Source organism: Gobio gobio (genome assembly GCF_949357685.1).
Source record: "Gobio gobio genome assembly, chromosome: 16".
Lineage (NCBI taxonomy): Eukaryota > Metazoa > Chordata > Actinopteri > Cypriniformes > Gobionidae > Gobio > Gobio gobio.
In genome coordinates this window covers 23,486,927-23,496,686 of record NC_137109.1, presented here as the reverse complement: position 1 = coordinate 23,496,686, position 9,760 = coordinate 23,486,927, and the positions used below count along the sequence as shown (strand labels likewise).

General features: G+C 46.4%; 1 long non-coding RNA gene across 1 annotated transcript; it reads right to left on the bottom strand.

Moving 5' to 3' along the window:
- Positions 1-7,974: 7,974 nt before the first annotated feature.
- Positions 7,975-9,457, bottom strand: LOC307139640. Its single transcript, XR_013818147.1, has 3 exons — positions 9,321-9,457; positions 9,147-9,206; positions 7,975-8,076 (listed from the first exon to the last, which is right to left on the bottom strand). It is a non-coding gene; the product is annotated as an uncharacterized lncRNA (long non-coding RNA).
- Positions 9,458-9,760: the final 303 nt, after the last annotated feature.

Here is a 9,760-nt window from a genome sequence, read left to right as displayed (position 1 = left end):
TTCGTCCCTGAAGACCCCGGTATTGCCCTCCAAACCAGCGCGCGATACATCAGCGCTGGTAGGGAGGGCATATATGGCGGCTGGGCGGGCTGGTAGTTGCCTGCACACTATGGCGGTGTTGCAGGCCTACCAGGCCGACCTCCTCAAGGAGCTCGACGAGGGCGGGGGCCCGTCTCCGGACGATGTCCTCGAACTAAGGAAGGCCACCGATTTGTCTCTCCACATCGCCAAGGAGACGGCCCGTTCCATCGGCCGCTCCATGGCGGGTATGGTGTGTGTAGAGAGACATTTATGGTTAAACCTGTCGGGGATGAAGGAGAGAGAGAAACACTTTCTCCTAGATTCCCCGGTCTCGCCTTCTGGGCTTTTCGGCGGCGCGGTTAACACCGTCGTCGAGAGGTTCCAGGAGGTGAGAAAGCAGGCGGCGGCCTTCCAGCAGTATCTCCCTCGTCGATCCAGCTCCTCGGGGAAGGCTGTCTCAAAGGGACAGCCTCGGCCGTCTACTAGCTCCTTGCTTCTCGCGCCCCTCCTAAGGGAGCTTGGCAAAAGAGGCGGCGCTCTCGTGGCAAGCCTTCCGAGCCTAAGGTCGATCTGAGGACCGTCCTTCATGCGAAGAAGGCTGCCACTAAGCGGTCCTAGCTGCGGCTGGATCGCTGAGAGCTGCCCCCCCGGGAGGGAACGACCGAGGTCGTCTTCCCCCCGGAGCTCTCGGGAGATCAGTGCTGTGTTCCCGCCGTCACAGACGCTTCGGGCCTCACTGATCTCCCGCACACGCGTGCTGTCTTCGCTGCCTCCAACAGGACTTGCGGCTGGACAGCAAACGTGTGCACCCACCGAAAAACGAGGCTCGGTTGACACCCGAGCCACAACCCTTAGAAGATTATCTTGCCGCATGGACATGCCTTCCGAGTGTATCTACATGGGTCCTGCAGACTGTAGAGCTGGGTTACAGACTACAGTTCAGTTCTCCTCCCCCGAAGTTCAACGGGGTGGTCCGGACTGTGGTCGGCCCAGAGCAGGTTCGGGTTATGGAACAAGAAGTACAGGCCCTGTTAGTCAAGGAAGCCATAGAGCGGGTTCCGTTGGCGAACAGGGACTCCGGGTTCTACAGCCGGTACTTTATAGTTCCCAAGAAGGATGGTGGGTTGCGTCCGATAATAGATCTCAGGCTCCTGAATCGGTCTCTGAGGAGATTCAGGTTCAGGATGCTCACAATTCCAGCCATCGTGAGTCAGATCCAGTCCGAGGACTGGTTCGTCACGATAGATCTAAAGGACGCATACTTCCATATTTCCATCCTTCCAACCCACAGGAAGTTCCTGAGGTTCGCTTTCGGGGGCGAAGCGTACCAATATCGGGTTCTTCCCTTCGGCCTGGCACTCTCCCCTCGCACCTTCACCAAGTGTATGGATGCAGCACTGGCTCCGCTGAGACTCCAGGGCATCCGTATACTAAATTACATCGACGACTGGCTCATACTGGCCAGATCGCGCGAGATGGCGGTTCGGCATCGAGATGGCGTTCTGGCCCACATAAGGTGCTTGGGGCTGAGACTCAACACGAAGAAAAGCGTGTTGACGCCCTCCCAGAGGACCACGTTCCTGGGAGTCGTATGGGATTCCACGTCGATGCGGGCACGTATGTCTCCCGCGCGCGTGGAATCCATACTGGCGACGGTCTCCAGAGTGAAGCCAGGCCGCAGCCTCACTGTGAAGCAGTTCCAGAGACTGCTGGGGCTCATGGCAGCAGTGTCCAACGTGATACCTTTTGGCCTGCTGCATATGAGACCCCTACAGTGGTGGCTGAGGGCCAAGGGGTTTTCCCCGAGGGGAAATCCGTTTCGTATGATCAGGGTAACGCGCAGATGCCTTCGTTCCCTCGTCATATGGCGGAAACCTTGGTTCCTGTCCCAGGGGCCAGTGCTGGGAGCATCATGTTGCCGGAAAGCCGTTTCAACAGATGCCTCCCTCACTGGTTGGGGCGCGGTCATGGAAGGCCGCTTTGCGAGAGGTCTGTGGGAGACCCGGCATTCTTCATGGCACATCAACTGCCTAGAGATGCTGGCGGTCTACAAAGCTCTGAGGAGCTTTTACCCGGACCTCCGCGGCCACCATGTCCTGATACGCTCAGACAACACTTCGGTTGTCGCGTATCTCAATCACCAGGGGGGTTTGAGGTCGCGCCCTCTATGCAGACTGGCGCATCAAATCCTCCTGTGGTCCCAGGGGAAGTTATCGTCCCTCAGGGTGATGTACATTCCCGGGGACCAAAATCAGGGAGCAGACATCCTGTCGAGGCAGGGACTGAGGCCCGGGGAGTGGCGACTCCACCCAGAGGTGGTGGAGGCCATGTGCGAGAGATTCGGCCCAGTGGAAGTGGACTTGTTCGCGTCTCGAGAGACGTCCCACTGTCCACTGTGGTTCTCTCTCAGGTAACCAGCCCCATTGGGACTGGACGCCATGATGCAGACGTGGCCGAGGCTGCGTCTGTATGCATTTCCCCCGATCGCTCTGCTCCCGGGAGTTCTGGAGCGGGTCCGCTGGGAGGGCATCAGCCTGCTCTTAGTAGCACCCCGGTGGCCCACTCGAGTATGGTTCTCGGACATCATAGCTCTGCTAGACGGCTCTCCGTGGCAGGTTCCTCTGAGGAGGGATCTGCTCTCTCAGGCAGGGGGCACAATATTTCAACCCCGCCCAGAGTTGTGGAGCCTCTGGGTCTGGCCCCTGAGGGGGCTCGGTACCTAGAGGCGGGCCTGTCAGCAGAGGTAGTCGAGACCTTACTCAGCTCCAGGGCTCCTTCTACCAGGAGACTGTACAGCCTCAAGTGGAATGTATTTTCCACTTGGTGTAGAGAGCGTGAGGTGGATCCAGTTAACTGCCCAGTGGCTTCAGTGCTGGAGTTCCTCCAAGATCGCTTCTCCGCTGGTCTTACCCCGTCCACCCTGAAGGTGTACGTGGCTGCCCTTGGGGCGTTCCACGCACCTCTAGGTGATGGACCTTTGGGGAAGCACCACCTGGTTGTACAGTTCCTCCGTGGGACTCGGAGGATGAGGCCGGTAGCTCGCTCCAGAGTCCCAACCTGGGACCTGGCGGTGGTTCTGGAAGGGCTGGCTGAGGCCCCCTTCGAGCCACTGGAGCTGGCTGAGCCTAAGAACCTGACCCTGAAGGTGGCCTTTCTCCTCGCCATTTCCTCTCTGAGGAGAGTGGGAGATCTCCAGGCCTTGGCGATCACGCCAACCTGCCTGGAGTTTGCCCCCGGCGGAGTAAGGGCCATCCTTCACCCTAGACCGGGTTACATTCCCAAGGTTCCATCTCAGGGAGCCCGGTCTCTGGTTCTTCAGGCTTTCCATCCCCCTCCCCACCTGACGGCGGAAGAGGGGAGACTTCATCTGCTCTGCCCGGTCAGAGCTCTGAGTATTTATCTAGAGAAGTCTTCCCATTGGAGGAGGTCAGACCAGTTGTTGGTGTGCTTTGGCTCACCCAAGAAGGGGCTGCCTGCGTCAACTCAGACGATCAGTAACTGGATCGTCCAGGCTATAGCCACGGCTTATAGGGTGCGCAATTTGCCTTCACCCATGGCCGTGAGGGCCCATTCCACCAGGAGCATGGCTTCATCAGTGGCCCTCCTTTCTGGCGTCTCGCTTCAAGAGGTATGCGAGGCGGCGGGATGGGCCACCCCGCACACCTTCATACGTTTTTACAGTCTGCACCTCCCGGTGACGCCTGGTGCTCGAGTTCTTGCGTCCTGAGTGTGCCTGGGTTTCCAGCTTCACACTGGGACGTGGGGGTGATTTGGTGTGGCCTAGTGGGTATTAACGTTCCCCAGAGTGTCGTTACTCGATGACGCAGTGCGAGTTCCCTCGAAGGGGAACGTCTCGGGTTATGACTATAACCCTTGTTCCCCGAGAAGGGAACGAGACACTGCGTCTCGTCGCCACACCTATCACAGTTAGAGCGCTTGCTTCATCACAAAAGAGCTAGTGTGTGTTTGAATCAGCTTCCTTTTTGTATCTTCCGGGTATGCCGTCATCTACTACGTCACAACGCACCACCAATCAGATTGGCTTGATTTCATTCATACTTCAGATGCGTAACGCTGTGGGCGTTCCCCAGAGTGTCGTCACTCGACGACGCAGTGTCTCGTTCCCTTCTCGGGGAACAAGGGTTATAGTCATAACCCGAGATGATTATCTGTCATACCTGCTCTCTCCTCATTTCATCACTCTCATTTCTATCACTCTCATCATTTCCATCACTCTATCTTTTTCTCTCAGTCTCCTTCTCTTGCCCTGTCTCTTCCCCTCCTAAAACTGAGCTCTGGCTGATAATCTTTACATTGTTTAACATTTCTATCCTAAAACAGCTGTCAAATATAAAATGTTTAGTTTAGCTACTTACATCTCGCACCTTTTACTGAAGAGTCGCGCGACTCGCGCCCAGCAGCTTCTGTGGACATGCCTGTTTACTTTATTTGTCAAATATTTTCAAATATTTTGACATTGACGAGCAGTGAGTCGGTGACAGACCGCAGGCAGGGCAGCTCAGATGAGAAGATATCCTTGTAGCACTTAAGTAGTTTTAATACTCTATTGGTCAATTATTTCACAACATTTATTTTGTACACCTCAGAAAAATATCATAGCTGGCTACGGCCATCATGTAGGCAGCCTATAGCTTACCTCAACACTTCAGTTTACATGGTTAGAGCTATTCAGTCTGGTTCAGCTTCGCCACAAAGCCATTACTGTACACATGATGTTGCGCTTGTATCAAATTAAAATGGATAAAGCGACTGCCTGGCGCTCGTTATCACTTCAATAGAGCAGCGAAAGCACAGAACGAGTTCGTCAGCGCGCTGCTCTCTCGCTGCGACTGCTGGATGCACACGCGGTTTAATCAGGGAGCGCCATTTCTTCACCTGGCTTTTGATGTTCCCATGCACTCGCAGCACTCCAGTAGCCTAAATAACAGCGCTTAATATGTGGGGGCATGGTGGGGTTTGGTGAGCGGCCCAACAGGAAAAGTTTAGGTGCTCCCGATCGTCTGTCAATCATTTCCTCGGCCAATCACGGGGCCCCCTTCGTGCGCGGGCCCTGGGGCTTCAGCCCCATAGGCCCTGTCCCAAATGGCATCCTATACCCTCACGGTCTTCCTCTGAGTCCGCACTTTCACGACGTAATGCCACTTTGACTGCCAGGAAGAAGTCCGCTGCGTAACCCGCACCAATATGGGCTCGGCAGAAGTGCGCATTGAGGGCACATATCGACCGCAAAGGGGGCGCTCGTGAGCACCCTTCTGAGACCTAAAATGACAAACGGGACACCCTACGGTCTCGTGGACTTAACGGACACGCGCACGCAGCGGCCATTGTAAGTCCACAAGACCGAAAGTGCACACGAAGTGTGCCATTTGGGACAAGGCTTGAGGCCCACCTAGCCCTTATGTTAATCCGGCCCTGGTTGTTCGGACTTGAGACAACCAGGAATCCCAGAATGCATCTTGCACCAACCAGGAAGCATCAATAGCGGATGTTTAAGGTGAGAATGTAATTGTTTAAAGCTCAGATCTATGTTTTTTTTTTTTTACAAAGATAGTGTTTATTTAAAATTTGATCTGATGTTTTCGGAGTTGTGAGATCCAGTTGATCACCGGGCACTCAGCACTCCCGCCAAGAGCAGTCTTTTTTCGGCTAGTCCTTCTGACATTTTCCGCTGGCCCTGATGTCTCTGTAGTGGTTAAACGTGAGATATAATTCATTTTGTGTAGATCTAACTGGCGATCTTTGGTCTCATGAATCTATAATTTGTTCCCTGGCATTTTGGCTGAGGGCAAAGTGAAGTTTATTTAGGCTATTTAACTTTACCATTGTGGCCTACTAGAGCGCTGACTTTGTACATTTGACTGAATTTATTTCTTATTGTATAGCTTCTTATACATTTTACTTATACTTTTATAATGGCTATTGATCATTAAATCATTTAACAAAAAGAGACATGGTTGTGTTTTATGTCATATGTAATTTGAAGTGAAGATAATCAGACTACATCAACACTTATTGCCTGTACCACATATTAATATGTTTAATATTTTAAAAATGTAAACGAAAAGAGGCAGGGTTGTGTTTTATATTTCATTTTGTTATAAATATACATGCAGTGAAGATAATCAATGTATGCATTGCCTAAACCACATTTGTGTAGCTATTTATATGTTTAAGATTTTTTAAATGAAAAATAAAAGAGGCAGAGTGGTGTTTTATAACATATTTCGTTTTATTGTTGCCTAAAATATACAGAGATAATCGGAGTAGTGGCACTGAGGGACGCTACCAAGAACGCTACTGTTCCATTTGCAGAACTACTGGATTTACATCCTCCCGTCCTCGGGAGTTTGTTCTCCTGAGTTGAACTTGGCAAGTCCAATCCGATCTCATGACAATTTGTATCACTGCATGAAAAAAGGTGTATCCGGACCAGGATACTCCTGTATACACTGCTGAAATTCGGAAGAATCCAGGAGTATACTGGCCGGATAGGTCAAATTCCATGGATCCGAATATGTCCGTATTCATCCGAAATGGTACCAAATCGGATGTATGTTGTGGCCGTATACTCCCATGCTACAGCCATTTGTTGCCATGGCAAATAATCCCATCAAGTTTTTCCCAGGAGACATTTTCACACCTCTAAACAGCTTTGCCTTCCATCCCCTATTGGTCCTTCATCTCAAACTGGATTGGTTGTTTTTTTTAAAACCACTCCCAAAACCCAGACTGCTATTGGAGGACAGGACGCATTGAAAACCCAGTCAAGTGACTTTATTGGTTACTTCTAAGGCTAAGGGTGGGCTAGGTTTTGTAGCATAGGGACTTGATTGGTTATAGGCCAGCTATGCAGATTTTGCTAATTAATATATAATATATATAAAAAATAATCCCCTCTCCCTCCCAAAAGAAAAATACACACAAAACAATTTGAGAAAGTCTGAAATATTTATTAAAAAGGTATAAAAAAAATAAAAAAAATCATTCTTAACAGCATTATAAACGAACATTAAAACAATGGTGAAACAAAAACAAGTGAACTAAATGTATTTAAAAGGGATGAAAATGTAAAGGAACAAATGTAAAAATATAAACAGTCCAAAGAACATAAATATACGTTAAATTGAATTGGTAAAGAAACAAAAAGGGAAAAAAAATTAACAAAATGCATTTAAAAGACAGATGTAAAGGAATAAAATACACAGTGAACATAAAAAGGAAAAGAATAAATATACAAATTAAACAATATAAAATGAGAACAATAAATTTATAAGACAAAAAAAAGTGTATATAAAATACACATAAATATTCCAAGTAAACAATATAACCAAATAAAAAGAACAAAGAGCATTATAAACATACATTCAAATGAATGGGGGAAAAGATAAGTGAACAAAATGTTTCTAAAGGAAGGCGACGTAAGAGGAACAACAATACAAAACATGGAGATCAAAAGCAACATGGACATCTAAAAAGGAACAAACATACAAAGTATACAATATAAAACGAGACAAAGAAATCTATAAATTAAAAAGTGTATATAAAATATATGTAAATGTTCTATATATGGGAACCAATAAAAGTATAAGTATATAAACATAGGAATAAAGAAAATATAAAATGGAACAATTGAATATTAAAATTATAATTATAAAATAATTGTGACCAACTCTAACACAATGTTGTTTGAGCTAGCCAAACCATCCACACTGGCCTTCCATCAACAACAGCATCATCTTCATCTTCATCAGGTCTATAGTTGCGGTCTTCCACAGGTTATGTGTTGGTTTCTGCAACCCTGGACCTGGTCTCCAGCAACTGCAAAACATGACAGTAAATTAACCACTAAAACTCAGAGAGGAGTATAGTAACATTCTGGAGGGAAAAAGCTTAACCGGTTTCTTAACTTACCCGTCTCTTTCTCTGACGGTTCTGTGTGATGTTCTTCATAGTGTTTCTTTTCTGGGCCTTTTCAGACTGAGCCAAAGAATACTTCCTCAGCAAAGTCTCACAAAATAAAATACATCTTGCGACCTGCCAAATAATACATTAATAATATATAGTTAATGCCAATAAAAGTAAGTAAAACAATTCAATTAAAATGTATTTGTATAGCACTTTTCACAATACATATTCAGGGTTTTTCCTGGGTCAAAAATGGTCTTCGGTGGTGGCTGACAGACATGGTCATCCATACATACATACACACACACACACACACACGGTAAAAAAAAAATACCCTACCCACTTGATCTGAAAGCGCAAAACTGACAATAAATTTGAAATAAATTCAAAGAAAGTTTGTAACTTTTGCTTATCTTATTTTGATACCTTGATGTTTGTTTTTTTTCCTCATTTTTACACTATTTACTGATAATTGTTTGTTTTGGTAATCATATCAATATTAAAAAAATGAACAAATAGCCTAATTTTCTGCCATATACAATCAGCTAGCTAACAACAACTTTGTTCTGGGAACCAGTCGTTAAAATGATTCAGTTCAAAGGAGTCATTAGGTGGCGAATCGGACATTAGCAGACGCGTTGTGTGTGAATCCCGTCTTTAGAACATCGCGAAAGATTTGTCAACACACAGAAAACACTTCATAACCGGACAGGATTTGTTTCCTGTTTATTTAAAGTATGCTTTATGCAGCTGGTCAGAGAATCAGTCAATGTTTTTTGAGCGCATTTCACACCCAGCGGTAATTAAAGGAAGACGTCTGATAGCGCCACGTCTGATAGCGCCACGTGCAACATGGATTCGGTCTTCCGACCTTTTGATTTTGATTAACGTAAAATGTGAAACATTAGAAAGCTAAGAATGCTTATTTTGAAGACAGAGAGCGTGCGAGCGGGAGGAGCTCACTGGTCGTTCTCTCTGTCACTCAGTTAACTCAAGTGCAGCATCTGTTCTACATCACTCATAAATCACAATAACTGATCAAATAAGGCTTTGGCGGGACAAACATTTGTTTTGGCGGCCGGCAAAAAAATTTCAATGTAGAAAAAACCCTGATATTGTTTCAAAGCAACTTCACAGAAAATGCATGCGTCTACATTACAGAAAAAAACAGAGAACATTAAAATAATTTTTAAGAGTACCTTTTACACATTCAGGGTCAACATCTGTAAAAGTTCTTCAGGATCATGGATCCAAAACTTCTGGATCATGAGGGGGGAAGAAACATGCACACACACAAATGAATATTAATTTGTTTGATAAAACATTAATATTAATTATCAACTTACGGACAAGGACTTGCAAAACATACTCACCAGGCCCATACAAAAACTTCACAGTAGATCCAAAATCCTGGTTTGCCTATAATTTTTCAGAGTCCAAGTATGGTGGTTTCCTGTCCTCTCTGTTGAACAAGTGTACATGACAGTGTTTTCGGATAACTCATTCCAAAACTCTGTTACATTTTATGACAAGCTTGATCTTAAAACTAGCTGACAGTAGGGATGGGCATTATGACCATATAATTATACATACATGAGAAATTATATTTTACAATAACGATATCACAATATATTTATTTTGATGGATATTTTATTAAAATGCTACAGAATAATACTGCTTTAAAAGTCTTCACTGTATGATATTCAATTAATTAATATCACTTGATTCTTAAAGAAGCAGAAGGTCTTCTCTATTCTTTTGTTTTATTAAAATTATGACAAAGCTGCAGCCCCTTTAAGAACGGATGCACATA